Source organism: Moschus berezovskii, chromosome 27, assembly GCF_049115385.1.
Source record: "Moschus berezovskii isolate FMDL1 chromosome 27, NW_MosBer_1.0, whole genome shotgun sequence".
NCBI classification, from domain to species: domain Eukaryota; kingdom Metazoa; phylum Chordata; class Mammalia; order Artiodactyla; family Moschidae; genus Moschus; species Moschus berezovskii.
This window is the reverse complement of record NC_142486.1, coordinates 21,896,948-21,911,436: the sequence shown is the minus strand read 5'-3', so window position 1 is coordinate 21,911,436 and position 14,489 is coordinate 21,896,948.

The window sequence follows — 14,489 nt, the reverse complement described above, 5'->3', positions numbered from 1 at the left end:
TCAGCTGCGGGGAGTCTCTCCACATCACTGTAGGTGATGTATCAGGACCCTCTTGACTTATATTCCTTCTGAGAGCTGGGAAAGCTTCTGGATTCAGGCCTGGCTGGATCCAGGAGCTGTGCCAACATCCCTGGGAGTGGGCTTCCCTCTTGTTATCTTCTGACTCTGCCTTTAAGCCTCACTTCTTTCCTAGGCAGGCTCTCCTTTCACGGTGGCCACCATCAGTGTTAGACTCATAGCCTAACATGTTAGCATTGTTGAGAGAGAGAGACCTTTGTCTTTCCTGGTCACGCCAGTGGAAGTCCCTGGATTCACTTTGATCAAGCTTGCCTGAGGCAGGCGGCATCGCTGAGCTGACCCCTGTGGCTGAGATGCTGAAGTACACCAATTGGCCAAGGCTAGGTCAGGAGGTGACCCCAAATCCTACCCCAGATCACAGTGACCAAACAGCAAAGGGCTGATACCAGGAGAGTTCAGTTACCAAACCGTGGCAGGCAGAATTCTAAGCTGGCCCCACACTCCCTGGTGTGCATGCCCCGTGTTACCTCCTCCTGCTAAGTGCAGGCTGAACCTGTGCATGTGGGTGGATGTCACTCCCATGACTGGGATGCTGATCGGCTGACTTTGAGTTCCTCAAAAGGGAGGTCATCTGGGTGGAACTGACTTGATCAGGTGCGCCCATGAAAGGAACCAGGCCCTTCCTGGTGACAGAGCTGTTCAGAATGTGGGAACCTATGGGGAGACCACAAGGCAAGGACCCAGGGTGCACTTAAGGAGGCCAGAGAGGTCCCTGGCTGATGGCCAGCAGGAAAACAGACACCTCGGTTGTACGATCAGAAGGAATGAAGTCTGCAAAAACCAGCCATTCTGGAGGAGGACCTCAGCCCCAGACAAGACCGCAGCCCCAGCTGCACCATGATTTCAGCCCACTGAGATTCTGAGCAGAGAATTCAGCTGCGCCTTCTGACCTGTAGATCTGCGAGATAATAAATGGGTGTTATTTAAGCCACTCCATTCCTGTCAATTTGTTATATAGCAATGGAACACCAAGACACAAAATAAGGGGAAATTAACGCAGGGGAGGCAAAGTGACTGAGGTGTCCGTGGACCTGAAAGCCGAGTGGTCATCTCTGGTTGAAGTAGACCAGTTCTGGAATTTAAGCTTAGCCTGGAAACATATCCATGAGCATGAACACCTCCTACTGCTCCCCCCACCCCATTCACCTAAGAAGTTTCCTTGGGTGGGTGGGCATCCTACCCTTTTTCTATCTCTACCTATTTTGCTTCTTGGCAGGAGGGAGGCCTGGTATGTGTATTTATTTTCTGCATTTGTCATTGATAGTGACTAAGCATCATTTGGGCTTCCCTGGTGGCTCAGCTGGTAAAGAATCCTCCTGCAATGCGGGAGACCTGGGTTTGATCCCTGGGTTGGGAAGATCCTCTGGAGAAGGGAAAGGCTACCCATTCCAGTATTCTGGCCTGGAGAATTCCATGGACTGTATAGTCCATGGGGTCGCAAAGAGTCAGACATGACTGAGTGACTTTCACTTAGCATCTTCCTCCTTTTCTACAATACTATGAATTTCCTTTGAGAACATTCCTTTAGGACTTTCACTCACGTGGATTAGGTGGGATCAATACTACCTTCACTTCCAGTGCTGGGCTGTGATGCACTGAAACCAATCAGCATATCCCATTCCTCAGGTCACAGTGATTGATTTAGGGATGGGCCAATGAGAGCCAGGTTTGGGATTTTTATTTAACTCTTAGAAGAGAGAGAGAGAGAGGAGAGGGAGAAAATGAGGGGGATGTTCTTTTGTTCTGCACTCAAGCTGTTCAGCCATCTTGAAATTGTGAGAAGAGAGGTTGAATGAAGGAATGGGATTGAGAAATGGAATAAGAATGGAGTTAAGAGAGGATGTGAGAAACAACAAACAAACAAAAACTTAAAAAAAAAAAAGAGTGATGATGTTAGAAAACCCAGGTTCTGATAGAAGTTTCTGGAGCCTGGATCAAACCATACCTGCACATCTGTCCTTGGACCATTCATTTACAAGAACAAAATCGGAGTGGATTTTTTGATGCTTCCAATGGGTTTGAATAGCTTCTCTGTTCTTCCTTCTTCTTGATTTTCGAATGTCTGCAAATTATTTTTTTTATTAAGGATGTAGCTGATCACAAAGTGTCATTTCCTCTATAACAAATCGTTTATGAGTATCTTGGCTTCACAGGGCCCCTAACAGCTTTGTTTTACTCTGAATTTGGCTCAGATGCACCTGAGTGTCTATTGGGTTCACAGGGGCCCTGTTTTTGAAAACTATTCTTTACATAGATGACAAAGTAATGATTTAATGTTCAAGGTTTTTGCCTTGAGCCCTGGTCTTGTTCCGGAGGTGACACTCATCTGAGGTGGGAGATTTGCTTCTCTCACCCTCCGGGGACCTTCCTTGTTGGGAATTTGGCCTCAGGTGGCTGAGTCATATCCGGCTGACTCCAAATACAAGTCTGGATCTGCTTGTCCAATGGGGCAGTGCCTCCTGTCCCCCGAGGGCAGCCAATTCCACCTCCTGCTTTGCTTCCTCCTGATTTAGCATTCTTCATGGCACGAATTCTGGGTACAGAAGAGGGGCTGTTAGTTCTCCCATGCAGCCTGGGTTTCCCGGTGCAGCAGCCTGCTCTTAGCAAGTCTGATTTTCTAACTGGCATCCAGCTGCATCTTGTATGATTTCCTGTAAAGGCCTCCCTGGTCTTTACACTGGGGGACTTTTCTCTGTTTGTATAGTCCACGACTGTCTCCATAGTCAAACACCCACGCCAGTCTTGTCAAGTACTGGGCTATAGCAATGAAAGAACGGAGCTTAATATGCAGGGCTGCTCACTGGATCCCTGGGAACATGATATTACGGTTCTTCACTCCCCGCCCCTCCCCGAGAACTGACGCTCTTGCAGCAACCAGAAGCAGACTCAAAGCCCTGCTCTTGGTACACTTACCAATACGGCCTCCAGTTCAGTCCTGGCTTTATTTTAAAAGCTACTTTGTGTTTCTCCATGTTGGTTGGAATACCAGCTGTGGAGAGCCTTTTGATGTCTGCTCCTTCCCAGAATTGCTTTGACTACTGCACTTTTTAGAAGCTCAGAACAAGCTGCCTGGTGTTTTGTTTGGATATTTTTCTGCTCATACCTCCAGATCCACCTTCCACTCTTACCAGTTCCCCTCTGTCCCAGATCCTGGGTAGGCTCCACTGTCTCTGGTTTCCAGCTGGATTGGGCAGTGGGGCGTGGCAGACAGTTGGAGGGTCCTGACTCCCATTCTGTCAGCCTGAGGGTCCCGTCCTCCTTGAAGGCCATGATTCCTCTGGGGGCTCTTTCTTACAGCTGCAGCTCTCTCTGGATTCCAGAAGCCTCTCTCTCCATTTCCCTGTTAGCCCGGTGGTGAGAGTTGGATTATAAAGAAAGCTGATCGCCGAAAAATTGATGCTTTTGAACTGTGGTGTTGGAGAAGTCTCTTGAGAGTCCCTTGGACTGCAAGGAGATCTAACCAGTCTATTCTAAAGGAGATCAATCCTGGGTGTTCATTGGAAAGACTGATGCTAAAGCTGAAACTCCAATACTTTGGCTACCTCATGCGAAGAGTTGACTCACTGGAAAAGACTCTGATGCTGGGAGGGATTAGCGGGCAGGAGGAGAAGGGGACGACAGAGAATGAGATGGCTGGATGGCATCACTGACTCAGTGGACATGAGTTTGAGTGAACTCCGGGAGTTGGTGATGGACAGGGAGGCCTGGTGTGCTGTGATTCATGGGGTTGCAAAGAGTTGGACATGACTGAGCGACTGAATTGAACTGAAGGGCTTGCCACTGTTGACAATTCCAGGGTAATTTACATCCCCTATTTTCTCTTAACCCTGCCTGCAACTCTGCAATCTTCCCTTCATTGAACTCTCTTCAAATACCCCCATTTGAGTGTGCCATGCCTTTCCTTCCAGGACAGGACTGATCTGTTTAGAACATCCAGTGTCCAAAAATGCACTCTCCAAAGGCTGCAAAGGGAGTCTCAAAGAAGTTTCTCCAATGTCCCTCTGATTGGGGTGGCTGTCCACCTCCAGTAGGGATGAATCAGGTCAATTAATGCTGCCCTACTTTATCTGATCAAATTTGTTACTGATGTCATGAAGATGCATCCTTCTTACATTTGACTCAGGAATAGCTAGCTGGGCACTGCATCTGTTGTTAATGACCCTGGATACAATTTTCAAATTAATCTGGGGTCAACTGAATCTATCCAGCCTGTGAGGAGGCCCCCAGTTTCATGACCAGGGAAAAACCAAAGCCCTATCTGGGTTTCTGTGAATTCCTGGTGAAGCAATACCTCTGGGGTCCTCCTAAAAAGACTAAAATGTGCTCAGTGGTGTCCAACTCTTTGCGACCACATGGACTGTAGCCCACCAGGCTCCTCTGTCCATGGGATTTCCCAGCAAGAATACCAGAGTAGGTTGCCATTTCCTCCTCCAGGGGATCTTTCTGAACCAGGGATTGAACCTGTGTCTCTTTTGTCTCCCACATTGGCAAGCGAATTCTTTATGACCACACCACCTGGGAAGCCCAGGATCCTCCTATGTGTACACTATTGATGTGTTCATTCCCTTGGGTGTGAAACTTCTCAAATAACCCATTCACATAAGGCGCTAGTGGGTAATTGTGGTGGGCGGCTTCTAAGATAACCCCCAGCGACCCCTGCCTCTTTGTATTCACATCTCTGTATAATCCCCTTCCCTGAGTGTGGGTTGGGTCCATTGACTTGTTTTAATCAGTAGAATGTAGTGATATGTTGCCCTTGAGATAAAGTTACCAAAAACTGGGACTTCTTTCTGACAAGCTCTCTCTTGCTCACTCTGATAAATCAAGCCACCATGTTGTAAGTTGCCCTAGGGAGAGGACCACATGGCAGGGATCTGAGGGCAGCCTCTGCCAACAGCTCATGAGAAATAGAATTCTGCCAACAACCATGTGAGTGAGTTCCCTAGTCTAGCTTTAGGAGAAAACCTGGCTGAGACCTTTATTGCAACATGTGAGAGACCCTGAAGCAAAGGGCCCCATTAATTGAGGTTCAAATTCCTGACCCACATAAACCGTGAGATAGTAAATATGTGTTGTCTTAAGCTGCTGAGTTTTGGGGTGATTTGTTACACAGTGACATACATCTAACACAGTTGCTGTTCAGTTGCTCAGTTGTGTCTGATTCTTTGAGACGCCATGAACTGCAGCACGCCAGGCTTCCCTGTCCTTTGCTACCTCCTGGAGTTTGCTGAAACTCATGTTTGCTGAGTCAGTGATACTATCTAATCATCTCATCCTCTGCCCCCCTCTTCTCCTTTTGCCTTTAATCTTTGCCAGCATCAGGGTCTTTTCTAATGAGTCGGCTCTTCGCATCAGGTGGCCAAAGTATCGAAGCCTCAGCTTCAGCATCAGTCCTTCCAATGAATATTCAAGGTTGATTTCCTTTAGGATTGACTGGGTTGATCTCTTTGCAGTCCAAGGGCCTCTCAAAAGTCTTCTCCAGCATCTAACATAGTAATCTAATCTAAACATCCAGCACAGTAAACTTTACTGATGATTTCAGTGGGGAGACCACAGTGGGACTTGCATTGCACAACAAATAACGGAGCAGTCCAGCAGGCATTTTCCTGCCTCTTCAGCCCCCTCAGTGCTGAGGGATCCTCTGTCTTGCTCTCCCTTGATATCACTCTGCAGCTTGGCAGTGCCTACCTTCATTGACTTCAGGTTTTCAATTCTTTCTCTATTTTGCAGAGAATTTTAATGCTTACTAACTTCTACTCCCTAAGTCGTTGACAAACTCCCCCAAGTTTCCAGCAGAACAATGTCCTCTCTGTCAACACAGCCCACCTTTCTCGGGGAGCAGTGCGGGTTATAGATCTAAAAGATATCTGTTACATAAGTCTCTTAGTTTTTTTTTTGCATATATTGCTATTCAAGAGCTTAAAGCTATTGAAAAATGCACAAACAATATTTCCATTTAACAGAGAAAATGCCCTTATGACATTGTTTGAGTCAAGTTCTCATGTGGCATGTGAAGGAGAAGTACATGCTGCTGGAGAAAAGCCTTTGAAATCCTGTGCTTTTTAACATTTCACCTTGTATGTTAGACAAGAATATTGCAACAGAAAAATAGTTGGTAACATTGTTGGAAAAATATGGGCTAGAAAAGAATTCCAGAACACCCACTCTTTGAACTTGAGATGGTTTTAGAGACTGTGTGCTAAGTCACTTCAGTCGTGTCTAACTCTTTGTGATCCCGTAGACTGTAGCCTGCCAGGCTCCTCTGTCCATGGGATTCTCCAGGCAAGAATATTGGAGTGGATTGCCATGCTTTCCTCCATGGGATCTTCCCGACCCAGGGATCGAACCTGTGTCTCTTACGTCCTGCATTGGCAGGAAAGGTCTTTGCTACTAAGGCTGTGAAACTGTCACAGTGAAACCTGTAGATTTCCTGTTTTGCACTTCTTGATTTGGTTGGTTCATGTAGGCAAACCCTGGGTGAGCTAAGACCTTGCTAAATACCTAACATATACTCAAGCAAGAAAGATAGATGTAAGTGTTTACATCAATGTTTTAAACATGTGATCCAATCAGTTCAGTTCAGTTCAGTCGCTCAATCGTGTCTGACTCTTTGCGACCCCATGAATCACAGCACGCCAGGCCTCCTTGTCCATCACAACTCCCGGAGTACACTCAAACTCATGTCCATCGAGTCAGTGATGCCATCCAGCCATCTTCTTCTCTGTCGTCCCCGTCTCCTCTCACCCCCAATGCTTCCAACATCAGACTCTTTTCCAGTGAGTTAATTCGTCGCATGAGGTGGCCAAAGTATTGCAGTTTCAGCTTTAGCATCAGTCCTTCCAATGAACACTCAGGATTGATCTCCTTTAGAATGGACTGGTTGGATCTCCTTGCAGTCCAAGGGACTCTCAAGAGTCTTCTCCAGCACCACAGTTCAAAAGCATTAATTCTTCGGCCATCAGCTTTCTTCACAGTCCAACTCTCACATCCATACATGACCACGGGAAAAACCATAGCCTTGACTAGATGGACCTTGGTTGGCAAAGTAATGTCTCTGCTTTTTAATATTATATCTAGGTTGGTCATAACTTTCCTTCCAAGGAGTAAGCGTCTTTTAATTTCCTGGCTGCAATCACCATCTGCAGTGATTTTGGAGCCCCCCAAAATGAAGTCTGACACTCTTTCCCCCTCTATTTCCCATGAAGTGATGGGACCAGATGCCATGATCTTCGTTTTCTGAATGTTGAGCTTCAAGCCAAACTTTTCACTCTCCTCTTTCACTTTCATCAAGAGGCTTTTTAGTTCCTCTTCACTTTCTGCCATAAGGGTGGTGTCATCTGCATATCTGAGGTTATTGATATTTCTCCCAGTTGGCAAAATGCAGTGAAGGAATAGTAGTAATGATTAAAAATAGAAAAAGATACAGGGAAAACTTCAGGAGCCAACTATAAAAAAATAGATCAGCACATGGCCATTTCTGACTTTTTAAAGTGTGAGGCTCCAACAGCTCTCACCTGGATCCCTGTGAGACTTCCTGGCTTTTCTTCTTGTCTCAGACTTGCCCCTTTGGGGTTTATTTTCAACACAACAATCAGAATGATCCTTTGGAGAAGTAAGTCAGAGCATTGTTCATACTAGTTAAAAAGTGGAAACAACCAAATGTCCATCAACTGATAAGTGGATAAATGAAGCATCATATACCCATACAGAGGAAGGGAGCATGGATACATTCGACAGTATGGATAAACCTTGAAAACATTAGGTTAAGTGAAAGACATCAGTCACAAATGGCCACCTATTGTATAAGCCCATTTACAGCCAGCAACATCATAGTGTTTCCAAAGGTAGAGAGCCTGATGGGGCCAAAGAAGGATGTTGTTTCAGGGATGTATGAAAAAAAAAGTAAGTCAGATCATGACATTTCTCTGCTCAAAACCTTCCAATGTCTTTCCACATAAGCAAAAACTGTTTCTTAACTTTTTCTACAAGGCACACGCTCTCTCCAACCCCTGATTTCTTAACTTTGTCTACCAGGCACACGCTGTCTCCCACCCCTAACTTGTCTGAGTTCCCCATCCTTTCTCCTGCCACTTCAGTTTCCTCCTGGTCCCTCCAGTCCCCAGACCTGTGCTGGCTGTTCTCCTGCCTGGAAGGGGCTTACACCATTGCCTTCATACTTGTTCACTAGCTTCTTTAGGTCTTTGCTCAAATGTTACCACTTGGCCACCTCCCTGACCAGCTCATGTAAAAGCACACTGTTGGACTTCCCTGGTGGTATAGTGGATAAGAATCTGCCTGCCAATGCGTGGGACATAGGTTCGATCCCTGGTCAGGGAAGAGTCCACCTGCCTTGGGGCAACTAAGCTTGTGCACCACAACTGCTGAAGGCTGCATGTCCTAGAGCCCACGCTCCACAACATGAGTGTGTGTGCGTGCATTCTCAGTCGTGTCCGACTCTTTGCAACTCCCTGGACTGTAGCCCTCCAGGCTCCTCTGTGAATTTTCCAGGCAAGAATACTGGAGTGAGTTGCCATCTCCTTCTCCAGGATATCTTCCCACACAGGGATTGAACCTGCTTCCCTTTCGTCTTCTGCATTGGCAGGGAGATTCTTTACCAGTTGAGCCGCAGGGGAAACCCAGCAAGAGAAGCCACCACAATGAGAAATTTACTCACCACGGCTACTGAAGCCTGTGTGCTTAGAGCCTGTGCTCTGCAACAAGAGAAGCTGCCACAATGAGAAGGTCGAGCACCGCAACTAGAGAGTAACCCCCACTCACTGCAACTAAAGAAAGCCCATTCACAGCAACGAAGACCCAGAGAGCCCAAAAATAAAATAAAAAGCACACTGCTGTACACATTTCATTTCACTCATCAGGGCCTTTTCTAATGAGTCAGTTCTTTGCATCGGGGGGCCAAAGTATTGGAGCTTCAGCTTCAGCATCAGTCCTTCCAATGAATATTCAGAGTTGATTTCCTTTAGGATTGACTGGTTGGATCTCCTTGCAGTCCAAGGGACTCTCAAGAGTCTTCTCCGACACCACAGTTCAAAAGCATCAGTTCTTTGGCACTCAGCCTTCTTTATGGTCCAACTCTCACTCCATACATGACTATTGGAAAAACTATAACTTTGACTATACAGACCTTTGTCTGCAAAGTAATGTCTCTGCTTTTTAATATGCTGTCTATGTTGGTCATAGCATTTCTTCCAAGGAGTAAGTGTCTTAATTTCATGGTGCAGTCACCATCTGCAGTGATTTTGGAGCCCAAGAAAATAGTCTGTCACTGTTTCCACTGTTTCCCCATCTATTTGCCATGAAGTGATGGGACCGGATGCCATGATCTTTGGTTTTTCAATGTTGAGTTTTAAGCCAGCTTTTTCACTCTTCTCTTTCACTTTCATCAAGAGGCTCTTTAATTCCTCTTTGCTTTCTGCCATTAGGGTGGTATCATCTGCATATCTGAGGTTATTGATGTTTCTCCCAGCAATCTTGATTCCAGCTTGTGCTTCATCCAGCCTGGCTTTTCTCATGATGTACTCTGCATATAAGTTAAATAAGCGGGGTGACAATATATAGCTTTGACACACTCTTTTCCCAATATGGAACCAGTCTATTGTTCCATATCTGGTTGTAACTGTTGCTTCTTGACCTGCATACAAGTTTCTCAGGAGACAGGTAAGGTAGTCTGGTATTCCCATCTTTTTAAGAATTTCCATAGTTTTTTGTGATCCACATAGTCAAAGGCTTTAGCATAGTCAATGAAGCAGAAGTAGATGTTTTTCTGGAATTCTCTTGCTTTTTCTATGATCCAGTGGATGCTGGCAATTTGATCTCTGGTTCCTCTGCCTTTTCTAAATCTAGCTTGAACATCTGGGAGTTCTCGGTTTACGTACGGCTGAAGCCTAGATTGGAGAATTTTGCACACCTTAAATACATATGACTTTTTAATTTGTCATTTATTTGTATACCCATAAAAGTTGGAAAAAATATTTTACAAAAAGGAACAGAAAAAGAGTGGCTGACCAGTTGACATCCCAGGACTTCTATTTGAAAGCCTGCTGGTTTTCTGTATTGACAGCATCTTGAACTTTTATTTCATATTGGAGTCTAGCTGCTTAACAATGTTGGGGTAGTTTCAGGGGGACAGCAAAGGGACTCAGCCATACATATACATATATCCATTCTTCCCCAAAATCCCTTCCCATCCAGACTGACACATAACATTGAGCAGAATTCCCTGTGCTGTATAGTAGGTCCTTATTAGTTATCCATTTTAAATATAGCAGTGTGTATTGACAGTGTCTTGATGTATATGGGCAATGCCTCCTGATCAGAAAGGCTCTCACAAAACTCTAGAACATAATGATCTACTTATTTGAGATCCTCCAGCAGCCCCTGAGGTGTATTCCCCATGTGCCCTGTTTCCTACATTTTAAATCAAAGCTATCACAAACATTCCCCCTAACTTTGTTGGCAATCTGTCCAGCCATTTTCACATGATCCTATAAGACAGAAAGTTAATCTTAAATTTCCATATACCGAGGTTCTTTGGTGTATCCATCTGGGCACCAGGCTACTTTGTGCACTCGTCTGTAATGCGACATTTTCTTCATCTCTGAAATTGTATTGTGCGCTTCACTCTATATGTACATGACACCCTATACTGTACATGACAAAGGCCGAGCATTCCAGGAAGCATCTGTACTTGAACTTCTAGGTTAAATAAGAATCAGAAAGAATGGGTCTTGTAATATATGGAACTGAAAGCTAAAAGTTTAAAATAAAGGTAAAGGGGATTTCCCTGGGGGGTCCAGTGGTTAAGATTTTCTGCTTCTGCTGCAGGGGGTGTAAGTTCAAGCCCTGGTTGGGGAACTAAAATCCCACACGCTGCATGGCCTAAATAAATAAGTGAAATGTTAAAAAGAAAAATGAAGGTGAAGTCTGAGAGATAATAGCAGGGAACGGTTGGATCTGGGGAGGGCTGTGGACAAAAGCCTGGTTCTCCCCACAAGTGTGCATGCATCACCTTGGGCCGTGGGTGGAGTTCAGGGCCACAGCTGGCATCTGCATTTCCTTTAGATGAGTTACAAGGGGCTGCCACTTCTATACAGGTAGATTAAAAGAAGTTCCTCCGCTGGGTAGAGTGGACCAGTTACCAAAAGGCATCCCTTCCTTTGGCTGAAGCCCTTTGGACCCGACCAGATGGCTTACCTAGTGATCCGAGGGAGGGCTTGATTTCTGCCCTCATTCATTACCTCGGTCAGGTGCTTTGTGAAGTGCACGCACAGTCCAACTGTGCTTGAAGGCCCTGAGGGTGCTTGCTATTCTTCCTCATTACAAAACTCACCCACTCAGCTCAGAGGAGCATTCGATGCATGATACAGGATGCTCGGGGCTGGTGCACTGGGATGACCCAGAGGGATGATACGGGGAAGGAGGTGGGAGGGGGGTTCAAGATGGGGAACACATGTACACCCGGGGTGGATTCATGTCAATGTATGGCAAAACCAATACAATATTGTAAAGTTATTAGCCTCCAATTAAAATAAATGAATTTAAAAAAAATCTAAATGAAGTTAAGGTAAATTTGTGTATAAGTTATAAAGAATGCCATCCGGGTGAACGAGGTTAGACAGAACCCTGTACAATCTACCTGAATCGGGGTCTAGAAGCTTTACTTGAATTTTCTTTTCTTAGAGAAAGAATTAAATTGTTTATCTGATTGAACCAGGGCTTGTGTGATATTTCAGCAGAATTTGAATGTATATGTGCATATTCTAAGGCTGATTTGGAAATTAACACTTGAATACTGTGTGTGTAAGAGGGGCCCACTTGGTTTGAAATAGTCTCTTTCGTTCTTTTTGGTTTATTGGTAACGATGAGTTGATTTATCCCTAAATACTTCAAAGCTTTTTCTGTTTTAGCTCTGGGAATAATGTTTTTCTTCTTTTCAAAGATGTAATATTTCTGCTAACAGTACAGAAAGATAGCAAAGATAAGAACCTTCAGGATTCTTTGAAGACAAAATGTTATTCTGAATTGGACATTCATTAGAGTGAAGGGATAAGTCTCTAAATCTTTATGATTTGGGGTTTGTTTGTTTAATGCATTTCTTTGCTTAAACTTCAGGTGCATGCATGATAATTTTAGAGAGCAGAGAGAGGAGCAAATGCTATTTGATTTATGAATCTTTTCAAAAGCATTCAAAATTTATCTCGAGTTTGGTTAAGTTTATTTTTCATAATCTTGGTTGAAAGCAAGAGTGATTGCTCCCCTCACTCCACGTCTCAAAAGATGGGGTGTTTTTTACTTATAAGTTCTTTGACATTAGAGGAGGGGCCAGAAGGGTTAGAAATGAAGATGGGGGTGAGGAGATAAGTCCTAATTACCATGGGAGCAGGAAACTGCATGGAAAAAACACTGGTTTAGGATAAGGATTGCTGGTTTCAGTTCAGTTCAGTCGCTCAGTCGTGTCCAACTCTGCTCACCAGGCTTCCCTGTCTATCACCAACCTCCGGAGCTTGCTCAAACTCATGTCCATCGAGTCGGTGATGCCATCCAACTATCTCATCCTCTGACTTCCCCTTCTCTTACTGCCTTCAATCTTTCCCAGCATCAGGGTCATTTCCAGTGACTCAGTTCTTCACATCAGGTGGCTAAAGTATTGCAGCTTTAGCTTCAGCATCAGTCCTTCCAATGAATATTCAGGACTGATTTCCTTTAGAATGGACTGGTTTGATCTCCTTGCAGTCCAAGGGACTCTCAAGAGTTTTTTCCAACATCACAATTCAAAAGCATCAATTCTTTGGCGCTCAGCTTTGTTTATGGTCCAACTCTCACATCCATACACGACTACTAGAAAAACCATAGCTCTAACTAGAGAGACCTTTGTCGGCAAAGTGATGTCTCTGCTTTTTAATATTCTATCTAGGTTGGTCATAACTTTCCTTCCAAGGAGTAAGCGTCTTTTAATTTCATGGCTGCAATCACCATCTGCAGTGATTTTGGAGCCCCAAAAAATAAAGTCTGACACTGTTTCCACTGTTTCCCCATCTATTTCCCATGAAGTGATGGGACCAGATGCCATGATCTTCGTTTTCTGAATGTTGAGCTTTAAGCCAACTTTTTCACTCTCCTCTTTCACTTTCATCAAGAGGCTTTTTAGTTCCTCCTCACTTTCTGCCATAAGGGTGGTGTCATCTTCATATCTGAGGTTATTGATATTTCTCCTGGCAATCTTGATTCCAGCTTGTGCTTCATCCAGCCTGGCATTTCTCATGATGCACTCTGCGTATTAGTTAAGTAAGCAGGGTGATAATATACAGACTTGATGTACTCCTTTCCCAACTTGGAACCAGTCTGTTGTTCCATGTCCAGTTCTAACTATTGCTTCTTGACCTACATACAGATTTCTCAGGAGGCAGTTAAGATGGTCTGGTATTCCCTTTTCTAAATCCAGCTTGAACATCTGGAAGTTCTCAGTTCACACACTGTTGAAGCCTAGCTTGGAGAATTTTAAGCATTACTTTGCTAGTGTGTGAGATGAGTGCAACTGTGCAGGAGTTTGAAGATTCTTTGACATTGCCTTTCTCTGGGATTGGAATGAAAACTGGCCTTTTCCAGTCCTGGGGCCACTGCTGAGTTTTCCAAATTTGCTGGTATATTGAGTGCAGCACTTTCACAGCATCATCTTTTAGGATTTGAAACAGCTCAGCTGGAATTCCATCACCTCCACTAGCTTTGTTTGTAGTGATGCTTCCTAAGACCCACTTGACCTCGCACTCCAGAATGTCTGGCTCTAGGTGAGTGATCACACCATCATGGTTATCTGGGTCATTAAGATCTTTTTTGTATTGTTCTTTTGTGTATTCTTGGCACCTCTTTTTAATAAATTCTCCTTCTGTTAGGTCCATACCATTTCTGTCCTTTACTGTGCCCATTAACTGTTGGCTATTTGATCTCACTTTTGATTGTGTTACGGGAATTAGGATACTGGATGTGCCCAGTGTTAGCTACTGCTATTCTCAGCACCTCAGGTGAGCTTACCAGACACACTTGAGGGCATTTGTACCAAGGGTTATGGGAGAACAAATTCGTGGTTGATCTTTCTACTTAGTGAACTTTTCAGGATTTAGGCTGAAGAAGGGGGGGAGGGCCCTGGCGCTGGCTGGCTTGTGGAGGGCTCTTGTATCCTGAAAGCCCCAGGATACAAGATAACCTTTGCCAGCAGACCTGGGGACAACGGCTACCACTCAGGATTTGGGATAAACTTGAAGCTCAGACTCTGCCAAGGAGGTATTTTTGTTGCCTTGTGTCTGTCTGACTTTTCACGTGACTTCCATCTGCTCTTGCGGCTCTGATGGTCTGCGAAGCATTTTATTCCTCCACAGAGCATGTGGGAATACAATGCA